Source organism: Zea mays, chromosome 1 (assembly GCF_902167145.1).
Source record: "Zea mays cultivar B73 chromosome 1, Zm-B73-REFERENCE-NAM-5.0, whole genome shotgun sequence".
NCBI lineage: Eukaryota > Viridiplantae > Streptophyta > Magnoliopsida > Poales > Poaceae > Zea > Zea mays.
The window spans coordinates 289,238,243-289,260,323 of NC_050096.1; the positions used below are offsets into that span (position 1 = coordinate 289,238,243).

Below are 22,081 nucleotides of genomic sequence, written 5' to 3' on the forward strand. Positions count from 1 at the left end.
CCTTGATTCTCAGCTGGTGATAACCAGACCTTAGGTCTATCTTGGAGAAGTACTTGGCCCCTTGAAGCTGATCGAAGAGGTCGTCGATCCGAGGGAGTGGATACTTGTTTTTGATTGTGACTTCATTTAAGGATCGGTAATCAATACACATCCTCATACTTCCATCCTTCTTAGAGACGAAAAGGACTGGTGCTCCCCAAGGGGATGAGCTGGGACGGATGTACCCTTTTTGTTGAAGATCTGCGATTTGGAGCTTTAATTCTGCTAACTCGGTAGGAGCCATGCGGTATGGTCTCTTTGCGATGGGCACCGTCCCAGGAATCAGATCTATGTAGAATTCCACTTCTCTTTCTAGCGGCATTCCTGGCAACTCTTTTGGGAATACATCCATGAATTCTTCTACCACTGATATGCTTTCTGTTGCTAAATTAAACATCATTGGATCATTGGCGGGTGGCTGAGCCTGACAAGAGACTGACTTTCCTTGGTGGTCTGTGAGAAGGACTGTCTTGTTTGCGCAACTTATGATACCTTTGTGCTTGGTCAACCAATCCATGCCTAAGATCACATCAATCCCTTGGGATGGCAAGATGGTTAAGTCTGCCAAGAACACTACCCCACTTAAAAGGATTCTGACTTGGGAGCATTTGAGCTGGCACAGAAGGTCTGACCCTGGGGTTCGGGTGACCAAGGGAATCTCTAGAGGGGTAGAGGGGATGTCATGCTTTTCCACAAAACCAGTGGCTATAAAAGAATGGGATGCTCCTGAATCGAAAAGTACAGTAGCGGGAGTAAATTAAACAAGGAACTCACCGAGCACTAGTCCCGGAGCTTACTGAGCCTCCTGAGCATCGACGTGATTTACTCGTGCCCTTCCTTGATACTGGGTCTTGTTCTACTGGCTGATGGAGGAGGGCGCCTTGGGGCGAGTGATGAGGTATTCTTGGGGCCATTCACCGAGTTGGAGTAAGCAGGTCCTGATGCCTTCAACTCGGGGCAGTTGTTCTTGAAGTGACTAGGGTCTCCGCAGTGCCAACACGCATTCGCTGGTGGTTGGTTGCTTGCAACTGAGGGGGCATGAAAGGAGCTCTGACTCTGCTGACGGAACCATGACGGAGTGGGTCCAGCTGGTCTAATGAAGCTTGGTCCCTTGGGCGGAAACCTAAAGGATCGAGTTCTCTGGTGCCGGTCTTGCTGTTGAGCTCGGAGGACTTGGAATTTCCTCTTGAGGTGGCCTTTTTCTTCTTCCCTTGCCCTTTCCACTTGCATTGCTTTGTTGGAGAGGTGCGAGAAGCTGAGGAAATCTTGGTTGGCTAGGATGGTCTTGAGTTCTGGTCTGAGCCCCTTCAAAAAGCGGGCCATCTTCTTGACTTCGGTGCTGACGTCATCCGGCGCGTAGCGGGCCAATTCTGTGAATTTGTGCACGTACTCACTGACAGATCTTCCGTCTTGAGTTAGTTCCCGGAATTCATCTTCCTTGAGCTGAACGATCCCTTGGGGCACATGGTGCTCTCGGAAAGCAGTTTCAAACTCTGCCCAGGTAGCATCTCTGATGGCCGCGTTGAAGGTATCCCACCAAGCTAAGGCCATTCCGGAAAGTTGATGAGCAGCCAGTTGAACACGCTGATTCTCCGGGCATCCGATGGCTTCCAACTTCCTTTTAATCGTGTGTAGCCAATCATCATCATCGAGGGGATTGCTAGATCCAGCGAAGGTGGGAGGCTTGAGCCTCAGGAAATCTCCCATCCTGTCTTGTGGTCTTCCACCAATCGGGCGTTGATTTTCCAGACTTCTAGTGAGGACCTCAATGAGTCGGGTTTGGTTGGCTAGAACTTGGGCCAAATCTAAGGGTAGTTCTAGAGGTGCGGGGAGGTGGGTCTCACTCTCTTCTCTACCGGCTTCTCTTTCAGCTCTTAGGGTAAACCCTGCTCCAATCCCGGAAGCGGTAGGCGTGGTTTTATCCGAAGCCATCTGCCAGGGGGAGAGAGTCACTATTATGCATATGCCATTTTTTTCAACCAAGTTATTTTATTCATTACACCAATTCATTACAAGCATACAAGTCGTACTACACGCGAGCGTTCTCTGAGGTACTTCCGAACTCTTTTTCTAACGTGTCCCCAAATTCCTTGAGAAGGTCATCAAGGCTAGCTAGGGACATATCCTCGATGTCAGACAAATTCTCTATCCTAGCGGGAGGTGGTGCTGGAGGGGCTTTCTTCTTCCGCTCAGCCTGGCATCCTTGGCTCTTGGTCTTCTTTTGGATTTTCTTCGTGGGGGCGAGCTTCTTATCGTAATCCATCTTCAGGGTTCGATAGGCTTCACGAGTGTTGGCCTCCTCGCCTTCCGCTATATCGAGACACTCTTGGAGGGATGCCTTCTCCTTCTTAAGTTCCTTGACCTGCTGCTCTAAGCTTTCCACCCAGGAGTTTAGGTGGGTGCAGTGGGAGAAAAGGTCATCGTAGTTGTTATCGAGAGTGTGGAGGTACCCGACCATGTAGACGATGGTGGGGTCATCCTCGGTAGGATCTCTCCCTGACAGGGCCTGAAGTCTTTTCCTCCAGGTGGGGGTATTTTTGTTGCTAGGTGGAAAGTAACGAAGGGGGGTTTCAAAGACCTCTCTGCTGTAGTTTTGGCATAGCTGTTTAAGGGCTTTTTGGGCAACACTTTGGCAAGTGTCTGGGAAGCGATGCCCGATGAAGGTGACTTGGAAGGGAGGGTGGTTTGGGTAACTTCGGCTTTCTCCCAGGTAGACCGCCATAGAGCACTTCTCCACTCCATTTTCACGGTATTCCTTCCAGACATATTCCGGCTTCTTGCGGATCCCCATGCGTAGCGCGCAACTCCGTAAGAGGTGAGGAAATCCTTCCTCCTCTGAGCAGTAGGATGTCTTAATGACCCAAGAGCCTTCCATCTGGTAGGAGAAAAGAAGGGTCTGTTAATATCGGGGAAAGGAGAGAAGGTTTTTCTTAGGGGTAAGAGGTGTTTTCTTGTTAAGGCAACTTTTAAAGTCAGGGCTGCGGTCTACAGCCAGTCCTATGGGCTTTGATACCACCTGAAGCGCCTGATCCTTTGGGACTCAAATGTGATACAATTACTAGTCCCAGGAGGCTAGAACCACATTCCTTACTTCAAATAGTACAGAGTTCAATAAGAGTTATTACAATACCAGAGTACAAGCTCGAGAGAGAGCCAGAAAATACAAAGCGCAGTAGAAGATAAATTAGCCCAAGCCACAGGCAGAACTGGGTGAAGACACAGCCCCCTCAATCAAGCATAGCAGAAAAGAAGTCTTCAGCTGCTGAAAAACATGAATAAATCTGGGTGAATACACTAGGTATTCTGCAAGCCCACCCCGCTCCCGTAAGGAGAAAGAGACCTATATCATACATGCTTCATATGGTGGAGTTGAAGTCACTCTTCTTTTTCTCAGAGAAAGGCAATACCTTTAGGGTTTTCCCCAATGAAATAGAAATAACACGTTGCTTAACCACCACTTAGCTTCCCGCTCCCGTGGCACCATTTTCTTTTCCAGAAACACACTCACACACACATATTTCCCTGTTCACGGTTGTTGCAAAACACTAATTGTCATACCACACCAGACTCGTCCATTCCAGTGGACACAGACTATTCGAATAGGTTTAAACTCTATGCAGAGGGGTACACTTTACCCACTAGTCTGGCTCTGCGATCTCATGGCCAATAAGATCCGAATCCGAATCTCTTTCCTTCCTCGCACGTCCTAACCTTAACGGTTATACCGAAAGGAGTCAGGCCACCGCCATGTCCAAACCGGACAAAACATTCCCCCTCCTTATCCTCCCGGTGCTCCCTAGCCTTCATAACCCTAGGGTTGGACCGTACGAGTTCAGATCGAGTGACTGCCCACATAGCCTCGAGTGGTTGTACTTTTCATGAGTACAGGTTATGAAGGATGACAAACCGGTCCTTATGTGAGAGGACAATCCTTCTGCTCACGCCTAAACCAGCTGAGCCATCACCTTAGGCCCTCCCCTAAACCAGGGAGTCCCTGATCATCCCATTCGCAAGGTGATGAGGGTGAATACACTTCATCGCACACTTTTTGAAAGCATCGTTAGGTTAAAACCACTGCCCCTTTTTCCCATCCCATATCTTGTGATCAAAGGATGTTAGTTAATGCGGGCTATCTCTCTGCTCACCATGCAATTAAATCCATCCCTTAATCTCGGCTTAGGTAGTGGTAGAGAGAATAGGTAAATTATGCATCAAGGGAAGGATGGACTTGCCTTCGTCGAAGCTTTCCTGGCACAAAATATTTATCTCGGAGGGGTCGGGTTCCTGCCCTTCTTCCGGAGCTACAAATTCTGGAGGATCAGATCCCTCTTCCGCTAACAAGCACAGATAAGAACAATACATCAATCATGGTGACTTAGTGGGGTGTGCCAATTCTTATACCTCATTATTTTTGTGCCCTATAATTCATTTAAACTATTTTTGGTGCATAAAATATCAGCATATAATTATGTATGTGAAAATGGGAAAAAGAAATGGGAAAAGAAAAAGAGAAAAGGTTTCTCAGCTAGCTGAGCCGGGGTGTTTTTGGCCCAGCCGAGCGCGAGCGCGCGCGCGGTCGCATGGGCAGGCGGCCCACTCGGCCCACCAGTGGGGGAGACGGCGTGGGGACGACGCCGTGGCGCGGGCCCACATGCCAGAGGAAGGGGGGGCTGACGGCGCGAAACAGCGACGGGGGAGGGAGGAGTCGGCCGGGGTTCGACCGCCGTTGAAACCCCGCGGCGGTTCTCCGCCGTGGGTCCGGTTTTGCGATGGGGAAGTGGTGGCGAGGCACGGGCAGGGGTAGGGGGTCACGGAGGTGGGGTCAATTTGACTGGTGGAGGCCTAGGTGGCCGGTCCACGGTGGGTGGCGGGCGCTCGCGGCGGTGAAGTCGCCGGCGAGGCCACCGGGCGCAATAGGCGACGAGCAGGTGCGCGCTAAGATCGTGACAGAGCGACGAACCTTAGGAGCTAGAGTAATTTGACCACACGCTACTGGAGAGGGGAGGATGGAGCTCACCGGAGCGAAGGGAGGATGCGGCGGCGCTGGCTCAATCGGGCTCGGGAAGGGGAGGGGGAGGTAGTTAAGGCTGGTGTGGCGAAGGCGGAGTTCGGGCGGTCCCTTTTATAGGCGTCCGGGGAGGGGGGAGGAAGGAGGGACGACAAACGCCGACGAGCTCGCCATGATGGCGGTGATGGCGCAAACGGCGATGGGATGGCTCGGGCAGGCGGGGGGGTGAGGGGACGGCTCGGGCACAGTGAGAGGGGGCGCATGGTGCCAACCGAGCTGGTGCACGCGTTAATGGCGAGGAGACGGGGTGGGCGGTGGTCGGCGGCGAACGCGCCGGTGAAGGCATGGGCGGGACGAGGGATCTGACGAGCGGGCCCGGGCTGCCAGCGGGAGAGCGACGTGAGAGGGAGAGGGGAGCCGGTCGCTGACGGGCGGGGCCGAGCTGTCAGGCGCGGGTGCGGGCGCGCTATTTGGGCTGCTTGGGCCGCGGAAGGGAGAAGGGGGGGAGCGGGCGTGCGAGAGGGGGAGGGTGGCTTGGGCCGGAAACGGCCGAGCCGAGGGGGGAGTGTTTTTCTTTTTTTTCTTTTTCTGTTTTCTATTTCTCATTTATATTTTCTATTTCCATCTTCTTTTCTTTTGAACAACAATTTGCTAAATAATCTTAGGTGTTAAAAATAATCTATGTGAAGTGCTTCTAACAATCAAAGTGTATGCATATGATGAGATGACCTAAGGGGTGAAGTTTAGGGAGAGATAAAAAAATAAAGGGGGGTTTAGGAGATTAGGGTTCCAAACCTTAGGTTGAAATTTTGGGATGTTACAGTGCACCACTCGACAGAAGGCAAGATTGGCCTTCCAAGTTGGCCTCCAACGGCTCCTAGCTGCCTTGGGGCTATAAAAGGAACCCCTAGGCGCATGGAGCACTTTACCAAGCTTACAAGAAACATTCTAAGACTCCCAGACTCCGCCTCCACGCATTTGATCGATTGTGTTAGTGATTTGAGCTCCGTTTGAGTTGCGTACTCCCTGTGCGGTGTTTTTGAGCTCAAGTCTTGGCTTGCGTGCGTGTGTGTGCTGCGAATTTAAGTCTTGCATGTGTTGCTCTTCCTCTCTTACTACTGTGTTTCTCTTGTGACAAACTTGTAAGAGCGAGAGGCTCCAATCTGTGGAGTTTCCTCACAAACGGGAGAAAGACTATAAGGAAGAAAGTTGTGGTATTCAAGTTGATCATTGGATCGCTTGAAAGGGTTTGAGTGCAACCCTCGTCCATTGGGACGCCACAACGTGGAAGTAGGCAAGTGTTACTTGGCCGAACCACGGGATAAAAATCACGTGTCTCGTGTGTTGCTTCTTGTGATCGTTTTGTCCGCACGAGCGTGTTCCATAGCCACTTGATTTTACTAACATCTTGATAATCAAGTTTGTGGCTATTTAATCTTTGATTTTACAGGATCACCTATTCACCCCCTCTAGGTGCTCTCAGCTGCAATAGCTGTGTGCAAGCAGCAGCAGCGGCGCGCGCGCTGCAGCCTGCAGGAAGCAAGCAGTAGCGATGCAGCAGGAAGCAAGCTGCAAACAGTAGGCTGTAGCGACGGCGCGCTGCAGGATTGCAGAAAGCAAGCATAAGCAGTAGCGGCGCGCGCGGCGTGGAGTCTGGAGTGAGGGAGTTGGCGGCGGTGTGATGTGTTTTAGGTTTTTAGGTTGGCGCTTAGATGGGCTGGGCCTAGAAGTTGTCGCTGTCTGGAGTGGAGCAGGTTATATTGAAGTTTTTCCGAATTACAAAATACGGTATATAAAACGGGATCATCCCGATTAAAAACGAGATCCCGGTTAAACGGTCGGGAAAACATTTCTACCGTTTCCATTTACCGTTTTACATATCTCGTTTTCGTTCCGTTTTCGTTTTTTAAGTCGGGTTCGAAAACGATCACGACAAAATTAACAAAATCGGTTATACGATAACGGTCGGTTCGAGATTTTCCCATCCTACTTTCATCCCTAGTGCCAGGGCATCGGAACTCAACCCTCCTCCCGACCTTCCCCTCCCCATTCACTACCGGAATCCGATGCTTTGCTGAGTGTTGGCCTCTTTGCCGAGTGCCTTTTGTCGGGCACTCGGCAAAGAAGGCTTTGCCGAGTGCCGCACTCGGTAAAGTTAGGCACTCGGCAAAGCGTGCTTTACCGAGTGCTGAACACTCGGCACAGGACGACACTCGGCAAAGACAACTTTGCCGAGTGTCAAACACTCGGCAAAGGGGGCTCTCGGCAAACGGCCGTCAGCGGCCGTCCCAAAGCTGACGGCCGTCAGTCTTTGCCGAGTGCCAGCCGTTGGCTCTCGGCAAAGAGGTTCTGTACCGAGTGCCACATAGTAGGCACTCGGCAAAGCATACTTTGCCGAGTGTCATCTCTGGACACTCGGCAAAGTATATTTTTATTTTTTTTTATTTTGTCTCTCAAAATTTTTGTGGCATGTTCTTACACTATGTAGACCTACATGTATCATTTGTGGACAATTTTAAAAAAGTTTTCAATCGTTAGTAGATTTAGTTCGTTTATTTGAATTTCTTCGGAAAATTTAGATTTGAACTGTAGGTCACTCGAAACTTAGAAAACCGTGCATGCAAAAATGATATTCATGTTACTTAGCATAAGTTACGACCGATTCCAGGAGCGGACCGGAAACTTCGAGCAACATGCTCACTAAACATGGCTGTGAACTTGCCATACACATGTTTAAAAATTGTATAAAACACAAACAAAGTCAGAAAATCCTGAAACTTGTCCACGTGTCATGATATCATATGTACAGGCTGCGATAAAAATTTTAGAATGTTTGGAGAAAGTTGTGGGACACTATGTGTAGAAACCTAGGAGAACTACACATGAAATCATAGAGTTTCAATGTAGTTCTCCTAGGTTTCTACACATAGTGTCCCACAACTTTCTCCAAACATTCTAAAATTTTTATCGCAGCCTGTACATATGATATCATGACACGTGGATAAGTTTCAGGATTTTCTGACTTTGTTTGTGTTTTATACAATTTTTAAACATGTGTATGGCAAGTTCACGGCCATGTTTAGTGAGCATGTTGCTCGAAGTTTCCGGTCCGCTCCTGGAATCGGTCGTAACTTATGCTAAGTAACATGAATATCATTTTTGCATGCACGGTTTTCCAAGTTTCGAGTGACCTACAGTTCAAATCTAAATTTTCCGAAGAAATTCAAATAAACGAACAAAATCTACTAACGATTGAAAACTCTGTTAAAATTATCCACAAATGATACATGTAGGTCTACATAGTGTAGGAACACACCACAAAAAGTTTGGTTGCCAAAAATAAAAAAAATAAAAAATACTTTGCCGAGTGCTGTCCAGTTAGCACTCGGCAAAGACAACTTTGCCGAGTGCCTGTCCTTGAGCACTCGGCAAAGTCTGTACAACACATCTTTGCCGAGTGCTCTACAGCTAGCACTCGGCAAAGGCGACTTTGCCGAGTGCCCGAGATCCAGCACTCGGCAAAGGCGACTTTGCCGAGTGCCCGAGATCCAGCACTCGGCAAAGTTTATTTTTTAATTTTTAAAAAATCTTTGCCGAGTGCCGGATCGCGGGCACTCGGCAAAGAACGTTTTAATAGCGTTACGGCGCCCTCACTCACTGTCTCTCTCTCACTCTCACTATCTCTCTCACGCTCGCTCGCTCGCCGCCGTCGCCCGCCGTCGCGCCGCCACCCGCCGTCGAGCCGCCCGCCGTCGCGCCCGCGGCGAGCACCGCTGCCCGCTTTCACGCTCGCGGCGAGCACCGCCGCCCACCGTCGCGCCGCCACCCGCCGTCGCGCCCGCGGCGAGCACCGCCGGTCGCTCGCCGCGCCCACCGTGCCCACGGCCGTCGCGCCCGCCGCGCCCACCGTCGTCGTCTCGCACGGCGAGCACCGCCGCGCCCACCGCCGTCGTCGCGCGCCCGTGGCGACCACCGCCACCGTCGTCGCGCCGCCGGCCTCCCAGCTGGTATATTCCCCTTTGTTTCTTGTTTTATTTTACTTTCTGTTTTTATTTCTTTTGTATTTCAATTTATAAATTCGAATTCAATTCAAATTTCACATACTAATGCTTAATTCATGAGAGAAAGGAGAAACAAAACAATTCACTCATATCAACATTTGAAAATATTTATGTTTATTAACTTCTAATTTTAGAGTATGTTTTAACTTCTAGTTTTGAGATTCAAATCTAATTATGACAACTCACAATATAGAGATGTGACTTGCATTCATCGTGTCGTTTGTATATGTGCGTGTCAGCCATCGTGCTGTTAGATCTATTTGCAGGTTTTGGAAACCTCCCCGTACAGGGGAAGTGCTGCCGATTTTTTTGACATGCTTGTTTATTTTTTACAGAGAAGATACTTGTCTTCCTAGCCACTGCGGGTCTGCCTGCACCGCGTCGCGTCGCCACTGCACCGACCCGCCACAGCCCCGCTAGCCTGATTCCACCGTCACCCTAGGTATAACCTCTACATCTGCATCATGGTCGTAGATCACATAACCCAGTTAGGCGTCTCCCGTTCGAAAGAGATACGGTGTAGATATGCAGATCTTTACATATCTACAAATGTATCAGTTTCGAATTGTCCACGTTTTTTGGACAGTCTGCGGTTGCGTAGATGGTGTTAGTTTCCATGCTCTACTCCGGTCCGAGATAGAGTTTCGGCGTCACCTCCCTGTTGTTCTCCGGACAGTACACTCTCCCTGTCAGGACGTGTATCCGGAGAACAACGGGTAGGTGCTGCCGAAATTCTATCTCGGATCGGAGTAGAGCATGGAAACTAACTCCATCTACGCAACCGCGGGTGGGATTAGGACCTATCATCACCTATTAGAAGGTAGGAACGTAGTATACATGCATTACATGTCTATATTAAACTATACTCGGTTATATATGTTAGAGGATGGAGGACCGTGAGTGGATGTACACGGGCCGCGTTCGACGTAATGATGTCACCCCAGAATGGATTAGGAAGACCGATGCTTTCGTGGAACGGGCATATGGCGAAGCTGCTAAAGGAGCTAGCCTAGTCCCTTGTCCGTGCAGCAAATGTGACAACTGGAAAAGAAAACCAAAGAAGGCCATGGTAGAACATATTTGGAAGAATGGATTTACGCCGGACTATACTCGGTGGATCTTCCATGGTGAAGCGCATCGCACGAGAGAGGAGGTGGTGAGACAACGCGTCGAGGATTACGATGCTGATGCCGGGGTAGCGGACATGTTGAACGACTATCACGAGGCACAGTTCACCGAAGGATGTACGGAGGACGAGCCAGAGGCGACCGCAAAGGCATTCTACGACATGTTTGACGCGGCACAGAAACCCCTTCACGGCAAGACAAAGGTTTCTCAACTGGATGCCATTGGGCGTATAATGGCGTTCAAGTCGCAGTATAGCATGAGTCGAGACGCCTTCGATGGTTTGTTGACAGTTATTGGCAGCCTGCTTCCGGAGGATCACGTTCTCCCAAAGAGCATGTACGAGGCACAGAAACTCCTTCGTGCACTCAAGATGACGTATGAGCAGATACATGCTTGTCCGAAGGGCTGCGTCCTATTTAGGAAAGAACACACTGAGGCAAAGTACTGTCCGAAGTGTAAATCGTCTAGGTTCATGGAGGTAGACTCTGGTGATGGACAAAAGAGGCAGCTCGACATCCCCGTGACAATCCTACGCCACCTTTCGTTCATACCGAGGATCCAGCGTCTATACATGACAGAGGAATCCGCGAAACAGATGACATGGCACAAAAAAGGCAAACGATACAATCCTGACAAGATGGTTCACGCATCCGATGGTGAAGCATGGACCCACTTTGATGTCATTCACCATGAGAAAGCTAAAGAGGCTCGTAATGTTCGTGTTGCGCTGGCCACAGATGGGTTCAATCCCTATGGAATGACCGCTGCCCCATACACATGTTGGCCTGTGTTCGTTATCCCCATCAATCTCCCCCCCCGGCGTATGCTTTCAAAGACAGAACATATTTGTGTCGTTGATAATTCCTGGACACCCGGGGAATAAAATGGGCGTGTACATGGAGCCTTTGATTGATGAATTGGTCCGTGCTTGGGAGGAAGGGGTATGGACGTACGACTGAGCTACGAAGACAAACTTCAAAATGCATGTTTGGTACCAGTACTCCATGCATGACTTTCCGGCGTACGGGCTATTTTGCGTCTGGTGTGTTCACGGTAAGTTCCCATGCCCAGTTTGCAAGGAAGCTCTTAGGTTCATTTGGTTGAAGAAGGGTGGCAAATATTCGTCATTCGATAAACATCGACAATTTCTCCCTCCTGACCATGCATTCCGACTAGACATCAAGAACTTTACGAAAGGTGTCGTGGTGACAGACCGCCCACCTGCAATGATGACTGGTGCCGAAGTTCGCGAAGAGATAGATGGTCTCGTGGCCAACCCAGAAGGTGGTTTTGTGGGATATGGTGAGCAACATATGTGGACACATAAGTCGGGATTGACTCGGCTCCCCTATTATGATGACCTGCTCCTTCCACACAACATTGACGTGATGCACACTGAAAAGAATGTCGCCGAGGCACTTTGGGCAACAATTATGGAGATTCCTGATAAGTCAAAGGATAACGTAAAGGCAAGAGTGGATCTGGCAGAGTTATGTGATAGACCAAACCAAGAGATGAAGCCGCCTAGTGGTGGTAAGACATGGAGAAGGCCTAAGTCCGATTTCGTCCTGAGCAGGGCCCAGAGGAAGGAAGTACTAGAGTGGATCAAGATGTTAATGTTCCCTGATGGGTATGCAGCTAACCTTAGTAGGGGGGTGAACTTATCTACTCTGCGAGTCTTAGGGATGAAGAGTCATGACTTCCACATATGGATTGAACGAATTCTTCCGGCGATGGTTCGAGGCTATGTCCCTGAGCATGTCTGGCTAGCGCTTGCAGAGTTGAGCTATTTCTTCCGCCAGCTTTGTGCAAAAGAGTTAGCTCGGACCATGATTGCAGACTTGGAAAGGATGGCACCCGTGTTACTGTGTAAGCTGGAGAAGATCTTTCCACCCGGCTTCTTCAATCCGATGCAGCATTTGATTATTCATCTCCCGTATGAGGCACGAATGGGGGGGCCGTGCAGGGACGTTGGTGCTATCCAATCGAGAGATGTCTAAAGACTATCCGAAAGAAATGTAGAAATAAATGCAAAATCGAGGCTTCCATTGCAGAGGCATACATACTGGAGGAGGTGTCAAACTTCACAACAACTTACTATGGTGACAAACTGCCGAGCGTGCATAATCCACCCCCTCGTTACAATGATGGCGACAATGAATCGAACCTCAGCATTTTTCGAGGGCAACTCGGAAGCGCAAGTGGTTCGACCACCAAGACCCTGAGACATGAAGAGTGGCGCCATATCATGCTATATGTATTGACCAACCTTGAAGAGGTGACGCCATACATGGAGCAATTTCTTCATGAATTCTGGCGTCGATCAAGGGACCCAACTCCACAGGAATATGATACCCTTCTTCGAAAGGGTGCGGGAAATGGATTGCCCGATTTCATTTCCTGGTTTAAACGTAAGGTACGTGCTTAGTTTGTCATTTGAAGTTGCTCTTACGTGCGAAGAATATAACAATCTAGCGTGTTTGAACTTGCAGGGCCAAAGAGAGCTGTCTATGAGTGCCGAGTTGAGACAAGTAGCCAATGGCTTTGCCTATAGGGTCAGGAAATTTTCTGGGTATGACGTCAATGGATACCGTTTTCGCACAACAAGCTACGACCGAAGCCGGCCCAATCGAAAAACCACGTGTTCTGGAGTCTATACGCCCGGGCTTGACAAGGTCGAGTATTATGGAAGAATTGAAGAAATATATGAGCTCAATTTTTATGGTTCCAAACCTCTTACTCCAGTGATATTCAAATGTCATTGGTTTGACCCTGAAGTTACGAGACGGACACATTCTAATCTTGGGCTAGTCGAAATTCGACAGGATTCCACCTTACCAGGAGACGATGTCTATATTGTGGCCCAACAGGCCACACAAGTGTATTATCTTCCATATGCGTGCCAAACGAAACAACATCTTAAGGGTTGGGATGTTGTGTATAAGGTATCACCGCACGCTAAATTACCTGTTCCAAACGATGAAGATTATAACTTAGACCCGGACACATATGACGGAGAGTTCTTCCAAGAAGATGGGCTCGAAGGGCAATTTGAGATAGACTTAACCGAAGCGATCGGAATGGAAGTAGATATTGAAATGGTTGTTGATGACGAGGATGATGAGGTGCAAAATGAGAATGACTTAGAAATACTTGAAGGCAATGCCAATGATGAAATTGCGCCTTCAGATGATGTCGACTATGAAATGGTTGATAGTGATGATGACACTTATGATCCGGCTAACCCGGACACATATGAAGATTATTTTTAATCGATGTAATGCTATATTTCATTTATTTTGCATATGTTTCTAAATACATATTTTTTATCTGTGCTTAATTGTTTACTCTTAATTGCAGGTTGTTGGACAAAGATGGTGGGCGGTGGGACGAGGACGAGGAGGGGGAGGGGGAGGGGGAGGGGGAGGAGGAGCACCCGTAGGACGGAGGAGCAGACGCAGCAGGACGACGCCGTACAGCAGCAGGTGGAGCAGCAAGCCGCTGTCGATGCGGCACAGCAGGACGACGACGATGCGGCGCAGCAGGACGACGACGACGACGCCGCTCAGCAGGACGTCTCAGGTTCTGGCTCCTCAGGTTCGAGGAGTATCTACCTGTGAGGTCCCACGAGCCTCCCTAAGCGACCCATACTTCGTGACAGACGTCCGTTGATACGACCCGATGGAGAGAGGTAGGTAACTTTAGATATTGTTGCTGCTTTTTCATATTATATGTTCAAATTAATAATAGAAACTAATACTTCATCTTAATCACTTGGACAGGTCTTGGATGGTTTTGGAGACTGCAGGGGGTCACGGCCGCAACCCCAATGGCATCCTCGGCCTTCTATGCCGGGAACACTTCCCTGGACTTGTCGAGTACGCCGGAGTGACGAGCCCAGCATACACCTTCAACCACTACGTCGTCGCCCCCGATGCAGTAGATCGGGACGGCAGACAATTCAACAAGGCGGAGCGGGTGAAGCAAGAGCTGTGGGTAAGTCTTCCTCGCACTATATTGTTTAATAAGTCGCATTTGTTGCATATTCTTGAAATAATGTATGGATACATCGTCTTTGTATGTAGGATTTCTTCAGGTGCGATGCTGGATACGAGGCCAGGGCGGATGTGGTGTCTACGACATGCTGTAAGAAGCTCGTCGTGGACATGCACTACGAGGCGCGCATCCAGGCCATCGTCACTTACCACGGCTCCGTCCTTGGGGAGAAGGTGAACAAGAAGGACGCCCGAACCATGTCGTTGACTCCGGACCAGTACTTGCAGGTAAATACAAAACTTTATTATTGGTACTAAATATGCTTATTTTTTTCTTCTGATATGCTGTGTACTTATATTTTTTTTAGATGATTCCTCATTGGTGCGCCGCACATCCTGAGTGCTGGGAGCAGATAGTGCAGAGGTGGTGCTCGGCTGAGTGGGATGAGGCGCACAACGCTAGCCGGGAACGGCGTTTGCTGATGCAAGGTCCCTCCCACCATCAAGGCAGCCGCAGCCTGGGCAAATACGCGGAAGCATGGGTACGCGCTCTTTTTTATTTAGGTATATAACTTTCGATTATACATGATTTCTAACCATCTCGTTGGTTTTCTCGCAGTCGGCGGCACATGGTGGCGCGCCTTGCTCCACGTTCTCGGCATATGCCATGGCCCACAAGGGGAAGGCGACGTCCGACGTCACCTACAACCCGGATAACGGACCCGAGGCGTACACCAACCCCGCCATCCACAGCCGACTCAGTGAGTACACCGCCATGGCCAAGGAGGTCCATGGGCCAGATTACGATCCGAGGACCGAGGACATCGACGGAGATGTCCTCATGAGGGTCGGAGGAGGCAAGAGGCATGGGCGGTACTGGATTGCCGATGGGGCAATCGACTCGTCCTCCACTCCCACTCTCTCTCAGGTGCGAGCAAGGAGCACGAGCGCGAGCCCAGCCATACGACCTCGGCAGGACACCTCACAGCATCATATCCAGCAACTCCAGGTTATTCCTTATCTATTCATCGTTCATTGATTTTTATATATCTTCTCTTTGCATTATCGTAACATTAGGGCGAAATATTACAGACTCAGCTAGATGATGAGAGGAGGCAACGTGAGGAGCTGGAGAAGAGGATGGCGGAGATGTTCGCGTACATGCAGAGCCTTGGCGCCGCACAGGGTCATGCTCCACCACCTCCGTTGTTCCCTGCAGCTGACCCTACAGAGTTCACTACTCCTGTGAGTATCAAAATTTTAGTACTGCATGATATATATTCATATGTTCTCACACATACAATCTCTTCTCTGTGCAGGGTCAATCGGCGGCGGCGAACAACCCTCATGCTTCGTCCAGCCCTTCGCCGAACCAGTCCAGATGCCCACCTCGTTGATGATTTGTTTTGTGATGATCCAGACTTACCTTTATGAGTGTTGGTGATGTTAGTTACACTTTATCTTGTGAGATACTTGGTGATGTTAGTGATGATGCAGACTTGTATCTGTTTTGTGATGATCCTGACTTTAGTGAGACTTGTGATCTGTTTTGTGAGACTTTAGTGAGACTTTGTGATATATATGGTGTTGATGATAAATGTGTTCATTCTGTGATGTGCTTGATATATAATGTGATGTGAATGATATATATCTTTTGTTTGTTTGGATGGAACAACAAAAGCAAATAAAAAAGGGACATCCTGGTCACTTTGCCGAGTGTAACACTCGGCAAAGGGTTGCTTTGCCGAGTGCTATGACCATGGCACTCGGCAAAGAAGGAAACCTGGGAACCGGTAAAGCCATCTTTGCCGAGTGCTGACAGTGGCACTCGGCAAAGAAGGAAACCTGGGAACCGGCAAAGACATCTTTGTCGAGTGCTTTTGCCAAGGCACTCGGCAAAGATACTGGCAAAGGGGCCCACTGGAGGGTTCTTTGCCGAGTGCCTGTCCACCAGACACTCGGCAAAGAAACCTCCTTTGCCGAGTGCCTACTAGAGCTCTCGGCACAGGGACTGGTTGTGGGGTCCACTGGACCAGTCTTTGCCGAGTGTCGCCGTAGGCACTCGGCAAAGGATCCGTCACCGTCACTTGGCGCCGTGACGGTGACTTTTCTTTGCCGAATGCCCGACAAAAAGTACTCGGCAAAGATGTTGTTGCCGATGTACAGTTCGCCGAGCGTTCTTTGCCGAGTGTTACACTCGGCAAAGCCTTTGCCGAGTGTAAAATAGCCTTTGCCGTGTGTTTAGGACACACGGGAAAGGAGCTGATTCCGGTAGTGATTAGGGGAGGCGTTGGAGTTAGCCTAACTGAACGAGTCCTAAGAAAAGAGCAAAATACGGTAATGAGTCGTGACTCAACCTACTATGTTGGCTTTAGGGCTCAGCCTTTAGCTTTCCCTGGCCAACGAGAACACTGAGAAGATTGGAACTTGCAAGATGCATGTCTCTAGACAATAATGTAAATTCGTCAAAGGAAAGTGTACTCAAATAGGACTAGTCAAAACTGTTTGTTGGTAAGAAAACATGGATATATAGATGACAAATACTTGTGGACGGGAAGGAATATATAAGATAAGAGTGCAAGAAGAAGCTGACAGGCAGTGCTCCAAGTGCCGTCAGGTTTTTCTCGCTAATTTCTTGGGTGTTTTGCTAGTCGTCTATGCATATCCCATCAGCTGGCACAGTTGAATGCGTGGATGGTTTGATGCGCCGTGTCGGCGAATGATCCATGCGCATGGCCGGTCGCCGGGTCCAAGTCTCCGCTGTGTGTTGTCGTTCTTGTAGAACGACAGACGATGATGACTGATCGTTCCAGATTGTGACAAGCTAGGTGTCACTAGGAAAGTTCAGCGGCCATGTACACGCTGCCGACGAGATGAACTCATCTTAATCGAATCCGTCATCTTAAAGATGACCATCGACGATATATATGGGCGCCGCGCGCACGTCGTCGCGGCGGCTCCGCCACGCATTATCGAGCCAATTACGACGATGCTGGCGGGACCAGTTTGGGCGGTACGCGCGCACGGACGTTCGGCGCGGCCTGCGTCCAGATACAAGCCCATGAGGTGGATTCCAGCGTTTCTCTGTATATATGTAGGACGGTACGAGCCCTAGTAGGCTAGTACTACGAACTGCCCTCTTTCAATTAGCTAATGCTATGGATGTAAGGCTTCGCCCGAACCAAAACCAGTTCTTCTTTCGCCAAAGTTGAAAACCTGCAATGGCGAGTTCAGCTTGTTGCCACAAAAAGAAAAAAAAAACTGTTTACCTCCATTCAGATGTTCAAAGTTGTGCATACAGGAGCACCGATGCAACCTTTCGCCTTTGCCTAGCGTTGCGACACTGCAGAAAAGGACTAGTTTGGGAGTCACAAAACCGGAGAAGATTATAGTGGCAAAAATCTCCTTTTTATTTAATTTTGAATAAGATGGTGATTTTCTCCACTTTAATCTCTCCGATATTTTAGCTTCCAAACTAGTCTCTAATGTTGCATCCTCTTGACTCTTGAGGCAATCGAATCTAACTTCTAGGACTATTTTGGGAGTCATAACCGAAGAAGATTGTAGTGGCAAAAATCATCTTTTTATTCAATTTTGAATAAGACGATGATTTTCTCCACTTTAATTCCCTCCGATATTTTAACTTCCAAACTAGCCTCCAATGTTGCATCCTCTTGACTCTTGAGGCAATCGAATCCCGTTAACCCAGTTTTTAAGAAAGCAACGAAACCTCTCTTCGCCAATTGGCGCGAAGTTTATCGGCTTGTACCAGGAGCCAAGTGAGGAATTTATGCTTTTTCCCTCCGCGTGCGCCTTTCGTATTGTGAGTATAAGAGTCAGTTTCGGTGTTTGGTTTGAGAAATTAGGTAGTCCATTATTTTCTTACTCATCACTTTCTTATTTGGTTTGTGAAATTAATTGAGTTGATTCATCATCACTTAATTTCTCATAGACTAATAATTAATAATAATACGAGGAATAAGTTCATTCCACCAAATTTGCGTAATAAACTTATGATGTACCACTTAAATCTCCTCCAGATTTTCCAGGGATTGAGAGAAAAATGAACTAATATCCCACTAATCTATGGAAATCCCAGAGGATTCAAGTATCGACACTAGCCCTAAGTGCAGAAAGCTTTCTTCAGACTTAGGATTGTAGGTTCTATCTGCATTTCATTTCTAAGTGATGTCATCATCCCAAGCAAGCTGTAATTTTTCTTATACAGGCATAGTTCTAAAGCAAAACTTCCAGAGCTAGTTCGGAAACTCAAATCTTCTCTAGAACTAATGGAGATTGAGAGGATTTGACTGCCCAATTTAGCTCTCATGGTAGCTGGTCAGAGCTAGCAAACACGCTAACTCTAGAACTGTATGAAGTTCAACCCATAACTCCAAAGGTTTATGAAAGTTTTGAGAGCTGTTGTACGAGTCATTGGAGTATCTCTTTTGTTGTTCTAAATTCTTTGAAAAACAACTTGAATATAGAGTTTAAAAGGATTGTATTTACCTGTCACTGTCGGTGTTTATAAAAAACCATAACTCCACCTAAATTTTTGAAGAAGCAGCGCTGCTCTGAAGTGAGGCGCAAAAGCACCCTATAACGAGAAATCACGCCACGAAGTTCTGAAAAGTTTCCCAAGAAAAAAAAAACTCAGGAATTTTCAACTTCTTTTGTTTTTTTAGGCCCAATGGAGTCAGCCCACCAAGATTTTCTGGATATCGTTTGAACCACCGATCCAGCCCGCACAGCCCACTGTGCGTGAGATATGGTTCGTCGGTTCCCAGTTGATGTCTTGCCGTTTATGTCTGTTTAGGATACCGATTCTAGATCTACTAAAAATGTTTTTTATAAAATAATACTCTCTTGGTTCTTTTTTATTTGTCGTATTTTAGTTTAAAAATAAACTAGCGGGTAATAATATTAGAGAACAGAGGTAATAGTTAACTAGTTTATATCCATAAAATATAGGTTCATCATTAAATTATTAAACCTAAGGATCAGATTTACCTTTTTAAGATAGCTTCACCGCTTTAAAAATAAATATAGATCAGAGACTTCCCTGTAGAACACATTGGATGACACTTGACAGAGCAAAACTATCACACACACACACTTCGCCGTGTCCAAAATAGTTGGTGGAGCAAGCACGGGAGTCGTTCTAGTCTCTCTCAGCGAAATCGGGTTACGCAGTACTTACTACTATCTTGCTCGCATCGCACGCACCTACGACTACGGCCTAACGGTTTATTGGCTCGATCGTAGTAGGAGTATACGTACGTGCGTTGCGTCCTTGGTCCGCGCTCGCTTGAGTGCCACGCTTCCGCAAACGAAACGGGTACCCGAATCCGAGGCACGGCACGGCGCACGGGGCGACACGCAACGACCGTTTGGGCCGTGCGGTGGGCGGGATGGGCCGTGACGCTGTCCGCAGTCCGGGCTGGCCTCGGGAATCCCGGGTCAGGCGTGCACGGCGGCCCAACTGCCGGATGGGTTCATCCTTCGTGCCGGTGGCCGGTGGGTATCGGCCATCCCTCCCTCGGGTACCCGTACCCGGACGATGCGCTGAATCCGAGTGAGATCGCCGTGGGCGTACGGTCGCCATAACAAAAACTTGAGGAAACTGCTAGCACGATCCCAAACGAGCCAACTCACCGGACGTACCTTCCTCGCGCGATCGGGGGCCGGGCGGTGGCAGCACAGGCCTCAGGCACACCGCATCTGCTGCCGTGCTGATCTCGGCAGGTCAAGTTGCTCCATTTGTTTACTCGCCCGGGGGACGATCCTGTCGCGTGCTTGCTCCCGGCCCCCGCTCCGCGTGCGCTGTCCCTGTCCTCCTGTCGCGTGTGCGCTCGCCCCTCGCCCTCAGCGCTCGTTAGTACGCCTAACCGCAGCCTCCGGGCCGCCGTTCCGGTTCGCCGCCGCCGCTGTCTCCCGTGACCCGAGTAACGCGCCTCTTGGGTGCACGGCGGCGGTCGGCGCCCGTGAGTTGGCGGGTGCCGGGAAGAAAAAGAGGCGGGTGCCGGGAAGAGAAAGAGGCCCTGCAGTGTCCTGTCCCTCGGGCGGTCGAGTGGCGGGATCAGCCGGTTAACCACGCAGGCGAGGCAGGCACGGAACTACTACGGAAGATGCGTGCGGCGATGCTTTCACTGCCGCCGCCGTTCACCGCTCACGAGGAATGAAGAATCTGGGCATCTCCGCGGTGCCGGTGCGCCGACAAAAATGGAGGTGGACGTGCCCCGTGCCCGTACCGTACGTACGCGGCACGCCGTTGCGGTTGCGGCGGCAGGCAGTTAAAAAAACGAGCAGCGGTGGGCGGAAAGTGGGGCGCCCGCTAGATTCCATCCCGGGACAAGCTGCCATGATTCGGCTGTGATTACATGAGGCCGTCGTGGGCGGAACACGAAAGCTCTCTGTGTGTCTGTCTGTGGCGATGATTGTTTTTTTTTGTTGGGCCTGTTGGCGATTACTCCTGGCACAGAGTATAATAACGGAACAGTGCCGTCGGAGGAGGCTGTCTCTGTCTGGCGCCAAATGCAGGCGTCCGCGTCAACCCACCGGGGTGGCTGGCAGCTTTCCGTTTGGCGCTTTGGTTACTTGCGCCCTTCCCCGTGATTACTGCATAAGCGCACGGGCTGGAGGGGCCAAGCCGCGGGATCCGTACCGTACGTGCACACGAGCCAACTCCGTTGTCGCATGGTCGTCGTACTAGCAGTCTGGCACTGCCACACCACACCACTCACTCATCAGTAAGTAGTACGTACTAGCTAGGACCAGTACCAAACTCCTCACCTCACCCGATGTGCACGGATCTTGACGTGGCGTTAGTCTAGTGTGCAGTGCAGATGTAACCACGGATCCGGCTGGACTGGAGCCATCCGACTGGACTGGAGTTTGAGGCCAACCCCGCTAAAAAAGATGAATCGGGATCATACAATTTTATTGGTGAATTTGAGTTCTGTTGTGAAATCATTTCTCTACTACTATATTAAAGCACAAATTACAACAATCGTCCTGCGTTATTTTTTTATAAAAAAGTCACTAACATCTTTTGGAATGAAGCCGCCGTCCTTCCCTCCCCCGACCCAATTCCTGGAAATCTATAATCTCTACTAACTATTAAGGGGGCAGTGTAGACTGCCCCCGCTCCCTACCCACACGCGCCAGAGAAAATCCTCCGCAACCGCCTCCCGCACCTCACGCCCCGCCGTCCTCCGCGCGCCGCAGCCGCCGCGAATCCAGCTCCCGCGGGCCGCATCCGCCGCGAATCCAGCTCCCAACGCCCGCGCCAGCGCCTCCCTACTCCCGCCCGCCCGCCGCGATCCGCCCGCCCGCGCGCCGCAATCGCCGCCACGAACGCGCAATCCCCGCCCGCCATGTTCTCGCAGTGGATGTCACCGTACCGCACGAGCGCGACCTTGCCCGCGACGTCGACCCCGCGGGAGGCGAGGTAAGCATAATCCTCGTTGTGGTCGTAGTTGGCGTAGACGACCTCGGCGTTGACGGAGCCGGATCCCGAGTAGGCGAAGTACGTCGGGAGGACCTCCGCGGAGTACCCCCGCACGCGGCCCCGAGCTCAATCCGTCGTCGCAAGCACGAGGCCACGAGGGAAACCGCAGATGGCCCCCGCCGGGGGGCAGCAGCAGCAGCCCATGAAGCGGCCCCGCCCCACTGAATTCTCAGGTCCGTCTGCCCCTTCCCCACCCGCCCTCGATCTGCGCTGCTGTTCGCGGTTGCTGCCTGCCTGGTGCCCGCTCGATCTGTCCGTGGCCGCTGGCGCTTAGGGTTTTAGCGGCTCGCAAGCGACGTTGGTGTCGCGCTTCACGGCAATCCCTTGCGCGGTCTCCTTG

At 50.0% G+C, this 22,081-nt stretch overlaps 1 long non-coding RNA gene across 1 annotated transcript in view; it reads right to left on the reverse strand.

The window, feature by feature from the left end:
- LOC111590573 (uncharacterized) overlaps window positions 1-20,569 on the reverse strand; it is a 32,265-nt gene extending 11,696 nt beyond the window's left edge. The window contains exon 1 of the long non-coding RNA XR_002749706.2: window positions 19,896-20,569. This is a non-coding gene — a long non-coding RNA (uncharacterized lncRNA). The remainder of the gene's footprint in view (window positions 1-19,895) is intronic.
- Window positions 20,570-22,081: the final 1,512 nt, after the last annotated feature.